Source organism: Lygodium microphyllum, chromosome 25 (genome assembly GCF_053477565.2).
Source record: "Lygodium microphyllum isolate KBCC chromosome 25, Lygodium_microphyllum_v1.1.10, whole genome shotgun sequence".
Classification (NCBI taxonomy): domain Eukaryota; kingdom Viridiplantae; phylum Streptophyta; class Polypodiopsida; order Schizaeales; family Lygodiaceae; genus Lygodium; species Lygodium microphyllum.
In genome coordinates, this window is record NC_141159.1 from 106,937,036 (window position 1) to 106,949,658 (window position 12,623).

The 12,623-nt window shown below is 37.4% G+C and overlaps 1 pseudogene; it reads left to right on the forward strand.

Annotated features, from left to right (window-relative positions):
• The window catches only part of LOC148014592 (elongation factor 1-alpha pseudogene), a 42,724-nt pseudogene extending 31,011 nt beyond the window's left edge, over nt 1-11,713 (forward strand).
• The last annotated feature ends 910 nt before the right edge of the window (nt 11,714-12,623 follow it).

A 12,623-nucleotide genomic window follows, 5' to 3' on the forward strand; every position in this document is an offset into this window, starting at 1 on the left:
TGGAAGAAATCTTTAGAGTCCTTACCTAACTTAGATAACTTCATTTCAACTAAATTATCACTCTCATTCGTAGCCATTCTTAAAGTCACAATAGTTGTTTTTGGGACAAGAAGGCACTTTGCTAGCACTTGCAATATTTGCAATTATATGTTTAAGGTTATAATACTTGCCTTGTTGAAACCTTCGATTTTTACTCCACTTAAAGTATAATAAGAATTAGACTACTCAAGCCTCTTGAGATGTATAGAGATGTAAATGTTACCAATGGTTCTCGTTTAGAAATAAAATGGTAGAGAATGGTGGTACCATGCTAAATTTCAAAGTCTACCTAAAAATACCAATAATCATGAGCCTTTTATAGCATTGAGATATGTGTTGAAAAGTATATTTTCGGTAGCATTTTGTGATATGTTTTCTAATAAACATAGAAAGGAGGATATAAGAAGGATACATTTAAGGTTTATCACTTCTTGATGGCTTGAGAGTCTTCACTCCAATGCTTGCTGACAATAATTCCATTAGATGAGAGAAACTTTGTTGATTAACTATTGGAGAGTTTTTACTTTTCAATAAAGTTTGTTGTGACAACAATGAGGAGCTGCTTTCCTTGGAATTTTGGTGATAAAGGCTCAAGCACTCTGTTGCTTTGCCCAAGATTATTTCTTTGGTACGGTAATCTACGAGTTGAAATGTTACAAGGGAAAGTTAGAAGGTTTTGTTTCACTTTGTTCAAGAAGGTTTACTAAGGATCATCAACCACATGAGCTATCATTTTAAGTTGTTGCGTCTGTCAATCTAAGTTGTTTACTAGATTAATGGAATGGTTCTAATTGGTAGGACCAGTTATTTTCAAATGTTTGAAAATCAAACTTGGAGACTTTGTTGTAGGTCAATCTCTTAATGTTACATGGTTTAGAATTCTACAATATGTTTTGTGGAAAAGAGCAATAGATGGGAGAGGTGAATTTTGATTTTTATAATTGAATAAACTAATGTTGTATCTTTTAATGAATACTTTATCCCCATTAAACATCAGATTAGCTCTCTAAAATGCATCTCTCAAATGGGATTGAAAGATATTTTGATGTATGAGGTGGTGGCTAGATGAAAATTTGGTAATCCACATTTTGATCTCACATCAAGAAATCAAGTGCATCTATTGGTGGGTATTACAAAAAGAAATAATTAGTGCCATCTAAACAAATATTTTGGGAAGTTTTGGGTTAATATATTTGGTAAACCTCTTTTGTGGTATTGAAAGAGGGTTGATTTTGAAAATCCTATTGATGATTGGTACATGAATCTCTCACCAATCAAAGCTTGTAGACCTAGATTCCCTTATGGTAAAAAGAAGTGTTGAAAGTTTTTGCACTTTCAAGAGTGTGGAAATCTATGATCTACCCCATTGAATGAGCTAAATATTTTTTCTTTTGGAGGATAAACGTCAATATGTTGCCACTAAAGAGAGGATTAGGAAGTTTAAGTAGATTCTAGCTTTGTGTCCTTCTACAAAAGGAGTAGTGATGCAATTTAGCATCTCTTCTAGGAATGCAAAGAAATGAAAGGTTTTTGGGAAAACATTTAGATATGGATTAGGGATGCTAGTCCATTAGCCCTATTAGCATAAAATTCACATTTTTATTTGAAGATTAAGGCATTTGGATTAGAAGAATAGATCAACAAAAAGGAGATGAGCTAGACTAAATCATCCCCTTATCCAATAAGTCCTTCAGTTGAGTCATAATTTCTTATGGTGACTAGTTTAGCAGAATACTACCTAGTAGCACTAGACTATTGGGATGATCTCAATGCCTCTTGGGTATGAGTTCTCCCAATAAAAATTTAGAAAAACTCTCTTTAAGGTAAGAGAATATTTGCTTACAAAAATAAAAAGAGGATATAAGAAATGCCATATTATGGGGTTATCACTTCCCCATGGCTCGAGATTTTCCACTTAATGTTTATTGATAAATGTAAACAAGCATAGAGGGACTGTGTTGATCAACTATTGGAGAGTTTGCAAATCTTTTGGTTTTGTTTATAAGCACTAAAAAATTTGATTTTATTTTTTTGTATTGGAATCAATAACCACATTGGATTGCAAATTTGGGATTTAACTAGGGAACTCTCTTTAGTCATGCACACTATCCATGAATTGTTCTCATGGTAATGGAACCTTTGCTTACAAACATAGAAAGGAGGATATATGAAGGCCACATTAAAGGTTTACCACTTCTAGATGGCTCAATGTTTTTCACTCCAATGTTTGCTAATAAATATTCACTAGCTGAGATTAGCTTTCTTGATCAACTATTGTAGAGTTTGCATATCTTCTAATTTTGTTATAAGCACCTTAAAAAATGAGTTGATTTGTTTGTATTGGAATAAAAAACCATATTGGATTGTAAATTTGGGATTTAACTAGGGAACTATCTTCAATTATCCATGTTGTCCACGACTAGGTCCATTAGGAATATGAATCAACACCGAGCAATGGTCTTGGTGGATCCATCAACAAATCAACATAGAACCTAGATATCATCTAGTATGCGTTTTTTTTTTTGTGATAAGTAGGTTGTCATCAAGAATATCTTTAGTATCTCTAGTCTTTGTTCACTTTCTTTTGCCGTTCAATGAAGCTTTTTGGGAAAAACATTGAAATTTTGCTTTCCTTGGAATTTTGCTAATAAAGGCTCAAGTGCTCCGTTGCTTCACCCAAGATTAAGTGTCCAAGGAAGTATGGATATCTATGAGTTGAAACGTTACAAGGGAAGTCTAAAACGCTTTGCTTCACTTTATTCAAGAAGGTTGATTTAATGATCATTTGCACGAGCTATGATTTTAAGTAGCTGGATCTATTAAGCTAACTTGTCTATTGGGTTGAGGGAATGGTTTTGATTGGCAAGACTAATTATTTTCAAATTGTTGTAAAATCAAGCTTAGAGACTTTGATTTATGTCAATATCTTAATGCTACATGGTTTGGCATATAGCTTTTGAATGAATAGTTTATCCCCATTAAGAATAATCCTAAGCTCTCCAAAATGCAGCTCTCAAATGGGGTCAAGAGAAGTTCTAACATATGAGGTAGTGAGGGATGAAATTTTGGTTTGGATAGAATATATTTGCATTTTGATCTCACTAATTGAGAAATCAAGTCGAGCTATTGGGTATTATAGAAAGCAATAAGTAGTAAAGAGCATCTTGGGAAGTTTTGGATTTATAGAGTTAGTAAACCTCTTTTGTATTATTGAAAAATGGATGATTTTGAAATGCCTATTTCTTATTGAAAGATGGATGATTTTGAAAAGCTTGTTGATGATTGATACTTGAAACTCTCAACTTAATATAGCTTGTATACCTAGACTCCCTCCATGGTAAAAAGAGAAATATTTTTCTTCAGGAGAATCATTGTTGATAAGTTGCCACATGTAATGTACCCATTGCTTAATTGTGAAAGGTAATGTTTGATAGCTATTTGGAGGGTCTATCCTAGTTGTTGTCCGCATTCCACATGAATAATTACTTTGGTCTAACTAGGTGACCTCACTATGAAGTACTTGGCCTCAACCCATGAGGATCAACCTAAAGGTTTCTACAAGACTTAATAGTCTCTAGTATCATTCTAGCACTCACTTTAGGTGATCATATTGTCACCCTACAAGATTAAGACCAAGTCAATCACCACACTTGGTTCACTGTGAGTGAGTGACAAGGGGGAGTTGAACTCTACCCCTTTTCCCATAAGATAAAATCTCATCTTCGTTCCCCTAAAATGATGTGTGATCGGGTTCTAAGACTAGACCCTAGGAAAAAGTCATCGTTCAACTCATTTCTAAAACAAGCTAATTCTAGTGTTTCTTTTCGAAAAGAATTATCTTCAATTCCTTCTTGTTCTAAGTGCATTCATGCACACAGAATACTAAAATATGCTTCTCGTACGGAAATGGAAAATCAAGTGCATTCATATGCTTAAAATGTTAAAGCCCTTTCATGTGTACAAAGTAAACTTTTATTTTAAATTAGATTCATAGTAATGAATTGAAAAATCATAGGAACACACACACACACACACACATGTAAAATCAATTATTCATATTTTAAAGATTTTTTTTTTGTAGAGTTTGTTAAAAAGCCATAAAATTTTAGGATAATATTTGACATTTTCTAATGGAGCTTACTGGTAGAAGAATTTGTGAGCTTATCATGAAAATTAAAAAAATTTAGTAATTCAAAAATTGATCGATAAAAATCAAGAATAACCTTAAAAAATTCATCATGATTTGAGAAGGAAGTGGTTGATAAAATAATTTAAAATTTTGATATTGAGTTCTCAAAAAGTCTAAATTATATCTTAAATAAATTATTTTAATTCACTAAAGTATCAAGATTTATTTTAGTTTGATAAAGCACTAATTAGCTTTATTTCAGGTATTACAAGAAAAATCAATTGTATGAATAGGGTCGCATTGCGTACATTTCATTGGGAAAATTGAGTATATTACATTCTCTTTCCCTAAGAGAAATTGAGATGTCATTGTTTGGAGAGAAAGTGGGGGTGTTCTTTTTGGAGAATGAATTCTTAAATCCATGTTGCATCTTCTTTTGGAAAGTCCTTCCATTGGATTAGATATTCCCATAAGGTATGATTTCTTAGAGGTTTTTTCCTAATTTTGTTGCTTACCTTCACCATAAGATAAATAATAATTGAGAATAAAATAAAGAGTAGACAAATAGCATGAGAGAAGAAAAAACCAAAAGCTTGCATGACACAAGATTGGGTAGAATCTCCCTCCATGCATGGGTGAGCATCTCCCCCATGCATGCATTTATAATATTGAATCAACCTTTTGTACTAAAAATACATTAAAAGCATCCATTTTGTGTTGTTTTTATTTCCTCGCCTTGAATGACTTGCTTTTGTACAAATAAATCAAACATACTCTATTCTAATAACTTTATAAGAATAATATTTTATATTCTCTGATAAAATAAATCTATTACACAAGTGCACATGGAAAGTTTTTGCACTAATAGGTGCATTAAAAATATAATCCTTTTGACAATATTATTTTCATATGATTGACATCAGGGTTTGACCACAATCTGTGTCGCTTTAGCTGAATAGGCTTCCTTTCTAGAATTGACAAAGCTCATCATTAATGATGATCAAGAAGCATGTTCATGTTGAGCTCCACATCTGGTGCAACCTTAAGTAAGGAGGTTGATGTCAAGAAACCCAATGTGGGGTTGATCATGGTGTGTACAAAATGATTGATACATTATCACGGAGGATTGTAATAGACAAGGAACTCCATGGCTACAAAGAAAAGGCAAACAATATGCATACTCAACAAATGTTATCTTCTTAGTCTTGTGTAAGCCAAAAGAACTCTCATACAAAGAAATAGAAGAACCCTATATATGGGTCTCAAACCAAACTCAACTAACTAAGGTGGCATACTAACTGAGCCACGAACTAGAGTAGATAAGGATAGCTGTCATCTAGCTATTATTCATGGGCGGTGTACCAACCGCATCTGCAAACTGACACGTCGGTGACATAAATGCACAACGGTCACCCTGGCATATCACGAGTGGAGCTCGATATCTCAACACTCCCCCTCGAGCTCAATCCCAATTCCTACACACCAAGCAGGTCTCTGAACTTGTGCAGCTTCTCTACGCCCAATGCCTTCGTAAATATTTCAGCTACCTGATCCTCTGTGCTGACATAAACTAGATCAATAAGACCTAGTAAAACCCTCTCCCGCTCATAGTGATAATGCACCTCAATGTGCTTTGTTCTAGCATGATAGACTGGGTTATTTGCCAAGTGTATACTACTCATGTTGTCACAATAAATGACAACTAGCCCATCTGTAGGCTGATGCATATCATAAAGTAGCTTATGCAACCAAGCTACCTCACATGCAGCCATTACTGCACCCCTGTACTCAGCCTCTGTGCTCGACAAGGCAACTGTAGGCTATTTCTTGCTGCTCCAAGTGACTGTAGCACTCCCAAAAGAGAACACATATCCACTGGTAGATCGTCTATCAAAAATGCTACCAGCCCAAGCAGCATCAGTGTATCCATGCAACTGTATCTGAACCCCAGTCACATAAAATAGTCCATACTGCAATGTGGAATTCACATACCTGAGTATGCGTCTAGCTGCATCCAAATGCGGTTTCCGTGGAGCCTGCATAAACTAACTTACCAATCCAATAGCATAGCTCAAATCTGGCCTGGTAATAGTCATATAAATCAAGCTTCCTACTATGCGTCTGTACATAGTAGGATCTTCCAAAAGCTCACATGCATCTGCGCTCAGCTTCACATTCTGCTCCAAAGGAACTGAAATAGGCTTACAGCCTGTCATCCCATATTTGGACAGCATGTCCAATCCATACTACCTCTGCAAGAGCTGTATCCCACTTGGTGATCAAATCACCTCAATGCCCAAGAAATAACACAGCTCTCCCAAATCCTTCATCTCAAACTTCTTTCTCTATTTTTCTCACATAAAGTGAGAAATCTGCCTTGGAAATCTGAAAGTCAATAGTGACAAGATACTGTCCTATCTTGTCAGACCATGCTCTAGGTGCTTGCTTCAAGCCATACAATGCTTTCTTCAACTACAAACAAACTCAAGATGAACAGCATGCACATAACCTGGTGGCTGCTCCATATATACCTCTTCTTGCAAATCACCATGCAAGAAGGCATTCTTTACATCTATCTGATGTAAAGACCATTCCTTTGATGCAGCCATAGCAATGACTACTCTTACGGTTTCCATCCTTGCAACTGGACTGAATGTTTCTTCATAATCAATGTCATATGTTTGTGCATACCCCTTGACTACTAATCTTGCCTTGTATCTGTTCACAGAACCATCTGCATTGTGCTTCACCTTATAAACCCACTTACAGCCAATTGCATTCTTACCTTTAGGCAAAGGTACCAATTCCCATGTAGCATTTTCTTCCAAGGCATCCATTTCTTCATCCATAGCTTTCTCCCATTTTTCTTTTCCCATGGCTTGCTCAAAAGAAGTGGGTTCTGGTTCCTATATCACTTTGACCATATATGCATAGTGAATGGCTCTAAATCCATCATATTTCAGCCTATCCATAGGATACCTAGCTCTCGTAGACCTGCGCAAAATAGGTTCACTCCCATGTGCTCTCAAAACATCCCTGGTCTTCCTTACTCCAAGTGTAACAATAGAAGGAATACCCAACTCATCATCAATGCTCTGTTCTGAGCCACTGGATTCACCATCCACATAAGAGTGACCTACATTCACATCAAACATGGGCTGATCTACCTTCTCTTTTCCTTTTTGTGATACCTGAATACCACTATCTGCATTGCTTTGAGAAGATTCTCCTGATCTCAATCTGCCTGTCCATGGTGAAGAATGTGAACCATTGCTAGAGGACGTTCGAGGTCCACTAATATTTTGTGACTTTTGCTGTGAATTCTGTGCAGCATTACCATTTTGTGCATCTACATCATCAATCACATTTACTGGTTTATACCAACTACTCATCTCATCAAAAACAACATCTGTGCTCACTGTAAACTTACGAGTAGAAGGGTTATAGCATATATACCCTTTTTGTTGTAGAGAGTAACCAATAAAGATGCACTTCTCAGCTTTTGGATCCAACTTGGATCTCAACTCATCTGGCACATGAACATAGGCAATGCAACCAAAAATCTTCAAATGAGAAATATCTGGTTTCCTACCAGTATACCTCTCCTCTGGAGTCATCCCATGTATTGCTGCAGTGGGAGTCATGTTCATTATGTAAACTGCTGTAGTAACTACTTCAGCACAATAAAAATCTGGCAAGTCTTTTTCATTGAGCATGGCACGACATACCTCTCCAATATGCATGTTTTTCCTTTCTGCAATTCCATTTTGTTGTGGGGTATGACTGCATGAATATTGCTGCTTTATGCCATGCTCCTGCAGGAACCTTGCAAACTCATTTGAGAGGTACTCTCCCCCTCCATCTGACCTTAGGCATTTTATTTGCAGGTCTGTTTCTTTTTCAACCATAGCTTTAAGAGTTTTGAAATGCCCAAAAACTTCACTTTTCTTTTTCATAAAATACACCCAAACTTTTTTGCTATAGTCATCAATAAAAGTGACAAAATAATGACAGCCTCCAAGAGATGCAGCTTTAGTAGTCCACACATCAGAGTGGATTACTTCCAATGGCTTCTTACTCTCTTGAACATGTCTAGGAAATGGTTTCCTTGCCTGTTTTCCAAATTGACAGGCTTCACATACCTTATGCATTTCTGCAACCTTGAATTTAGGCAATCCTGCAACAATATTTTGGGCCTGCATTGATTTAAGTCACTGTACATTAACATGACCAATGCGTTTATGCCAGATATCAATATCTGCAACTACGCCGGTCCCATGTGCAAACATTGATGCACTCAATTCAGGCATGTCTGCATCCAACGTAAACATTCTGCCCTTCTTCTTTCCTTTTGCTATCAAGTGACCTTTATTTTTCATATCCTCAACAAAACATCCATGGGGATTAAATCTGACCTGCAAGCCCTGCTCAACCATTTGACCAACAGAAACCTGATTTTTGGTGATATTCGGGACATGAAATACATCGGACAGGTATTTCTTTTTCCCATCCTGCATAGACAAAGTAATTTTTCCAATCTGCACAATAGGATGTGCAGTATCATCACCAGTCTCCACAAATCCTGGTTTTTCCATTTTCCTTGCATCCTCCATCCATTCTGCATGACCTGTCATGTGGTTTGATGCACCTGAGTCAACATACCATACATCATTGCTTTCTTCTGCACTTGTCACAGAATTGTTCATGTGCTGCACCATCAACAAATGCTCATTTCTATCATCACCCTGTCTACTAGAAGATGCATAATTCCCTTGTTGCAATTTTTCATTCATGATTTCATTCTGCTTTTTATAGCAGTCTTTAGTCATATGACCCATTTTACCATAGTAGTAGCATTCATTATTGCTGTTTGCATTTTGGCCTCTTTGCCATCCACCACGACCTCTTTGGCTCCCCCTGCCTCTAGAGTTACCACGTCCTCCTCCATAGGACTAGTTTTCTTGAGTTTGTTGCATATTCTGATTTCTAGCACGGCCTCCAGATCGACCTCCTCTACCTCTGCCTCTACCTCTTCCAACATTTGAGTAGAAGACAGCTTCTTTTGAAGTTCCTCCTGAAGAAGATGCACCACCATTTCTCTACTCCTCAGAAATTAGAACAACAATCAACTCCTCAAAATCAAGAAATCTTTCACGGATGGAAATGGATGTTCAAAACTGTGCATAATCCTTTTCTAGACCATTCAAGGTCACAGAAACTAAATCATCATCTTCCACTAGCGACCCAATGGAAGCAAGTGCATCTGCAATCTTCTTCACCTTCATGTGGTAGTCATTGATGCTCATATTTTCTCTTTGCACATTACACAACTCTTGCTTGAGCTGCATTTTCCTGGCTTGCGTATTTGTGCTATACATTTTTGACAAAGTATCCCATGCCTCCTTTGGCGTACTTGCATCTTGAATATGCACAATCATAGAGTCTGAAATGCTGATAGACAGCCAGTACATAACTTTCATGGCTCTCTGATGCCATGCTTTAAATGCCTGCATTTGCTGGTGATTGGGAACATCAGGAATAGCTGGTTCTTCTTCATTTCCTGCAACAAATTCCCAATATCCTTTTCCCATAAGGAAATTCGTCATTCTAAACTTCCATGCTTGGAAGTTGTTCTTGTCAAGCTTTTCAGTGACAATCTGTGAAAAAGAATCAGATGCCATTATAGAACACTGCAAAAAATTCTGTCACTGCAAAGAACACAGCTTCAGCCTCACAAGGGCAAATTTGCAAAACTGACGAAAGTGGTATTTGACCACACAGTCACTTCCTAGTGACGATTTTGTATCAAAAGGCAACAAGGATGATTCTGTAACTCCCGATGTCTCTGTGCACAGGCATACGATGCAATTTCTACAATAAATTTTCACCAACCTGTAGAACAGTGGTCGCACAGCATAAAACTGGGCCTTTTCCTGAGTGCGTGCAGAAAACTTCCGCCTCCAAAACGGGCCCCGAAATGGCCTCAAATAAAAAAAACAGAGCAACCAAGACCTAAAACCCTCTCCCGCAGCATATACTGCCCTCCTACTACACCGGGAAGGGCGTCTCAATCTGAGACAATGCACTCTTGCACTTTTCGGCTGTGCTACCTGCTGCAGAGACTTGCTCCCAGAACAGAAAAATGAAAGCAACACTGGTCCTCTTACCAGAACACCACGAACTTTGTTTGCTTTCTTGAGCTCCTTACCACGAACAAGGCTCTGATACCATGTCAAGAAACCCAATGTGGGGTTGATCATGGTGTGTACAAAATGATTGATACATTATAACGGAGGATTGTAATAGACAAGGAACTCCATGGCTACAAAGAGAAGGCAAACAATATGCACACTCAACAAATGTTCTCTTCTTAGTCTTGTGTAAGCCAAAGGAACTCTCATACAAAGAAATAGAAGAACCCTATATATGGGTCTCAAACCAAACTCAACTAACTAAGGTGGCATACTAATTGAGCCACGAACTAGAGTAGATAAGGATAGCTGTCATCTAGTTATTATTCATGGGCGGTGTACCAACCGCATCTACAACTGACATGTCGGTGACATAAATGCACAATGGTCACCCTGGCATATCACGAGTGGAGCTCGATATCTCAATAGTTGATTGTGTATTCTATTCCAATTCAACAAAGAGCTATTTAAGGTAGTGAGAGCCTAAACTCCAAGTTTCTATAGAGATAGGCAAAAAAGCACTAAATCTATGAATGAATCCACATTGCATTGACGTATCATCATGCAACTATCTGTCTGATAAGCACACAAGATATCCAATCCATAATAGTAGGTCAACAAGGGTCATGTGTAGCAAAGGAGAGCTCAATAAGGCATTGGATCTAAATGCATGATCAGGCTTGAATAAGAAAGGGGTGACCTAATAGTGCTTCAACCCTAACAAGGTTCCCTTTGTTCCCATCTTTGGATTTGAGGGTGATAACATGATTGAGAGGTCTACCAGCTCAAACCAGTATAAGGCTCGTATAAGGATCCTACCTTTTGGAAGGCTCTTGATATGGTTCAATAACCTACGAGGCTTCTAGACATGCCTTTGAGTCTTTCTCATTAGGATGTGTACAAGATTGTTGTATTGGAAGTTCTTGTTGATAGAGTGGAGACTAATGTGCTCAAGTCTAGTATGGTTGTCATGTTCTCTCCCATTGGCATGAACACTGGGGTCAAGTCCATAGAAATGCACCATGAGGTTCTCTTGGAAGCTCTGCATGGTGACAATGTTGGGTTCAATGTTAAGAATGTTGTTGTGAAGGATCTCAAGGGTGGTTGTGTTGCCTTGGCTCAATAATGATCCAATTAGGGAGGCTATCAATTTCATTTCTCAAGTGATTAGGATGAATTGTCTTGGTCAAATTGATAATGGATATGCCCTAAGGAGACTACCAATTTCATTTATCATGTGATGATTATGAATTGTCTTGGTCAAATTGGTAATGGATATGCCACTATTCTAGATTGTCACACTTCACACATAGTTGTGAAGTTTGCAAAGAATTTGAGAAAGACTGGTATGTGATCTAACAAAGAGTTGGAGAAGCAAGAGGCCTTGCACAGACTGCAAGAGCTTAAAAATCAAGGTCTTGTGGCCTCCTCAAACAAGTCCTCTAATGAAGAATACTTTGATGACAATGATGACAACTGCCTCCTCCCCACATAGATTTAGGCTTGATGCTTCAAAACATTGGCCAAAGTCAAGAACATGGACCCTTTAATATACTCGCAGGAGACCAAGTTCTTTGAGGACATTGAAGAAGGATGATGCCAATGCAGGATGATCACAAGAGAATAAGTTGTAGATGAAATCCAAGATTGTTTATCTCAAGGATATCCTTGTGCATTAGTTTATAAAAAATGGCCTTGATTTCATTGATGTTAAGAGTAAGAAGAGGATTATCACTTGTGTTGAAGAGTACTAGGCTTAGAAAAGGATGAGTTTTTGCAAAGTGCAGTTGGGGCATGATTTTACTAGCTCGAGCTTGGTAGTAGAGAATGGCGGATAAGTAATGTTCGACTAAAGCTAAGCTAAGGCTTTTCCAATTGGATACAACCACATTCTACTAAGAAACATGGATCATTGCAAGGTTTAGCTGAGGATGGAAGTCAATGACAAGATGCACGATGACTAAGACTAGACACACTAATTAGTACTCAAGTGAATTAGGTTCTAAGATAGAATATCTTGGAATCATAAACACTATCTTGAGTAGAGAGAGACAAGACTAAAAGTACAATGTACAATAGCATTGCATTCAAATGATTGTCACGTATACTCTTTTATAGTTGTAGGATGGTACCACTTTTCTCCAGTGTGCCTATAGGATAAAGGCAACTTCTCCTAAGTTGTTGCATATCCCTTGCCCTACTACTCCATACAAAGAGGCTATCTTAGGAGTGTGATTACATAAATCTCAACACCCCTTCTCAAC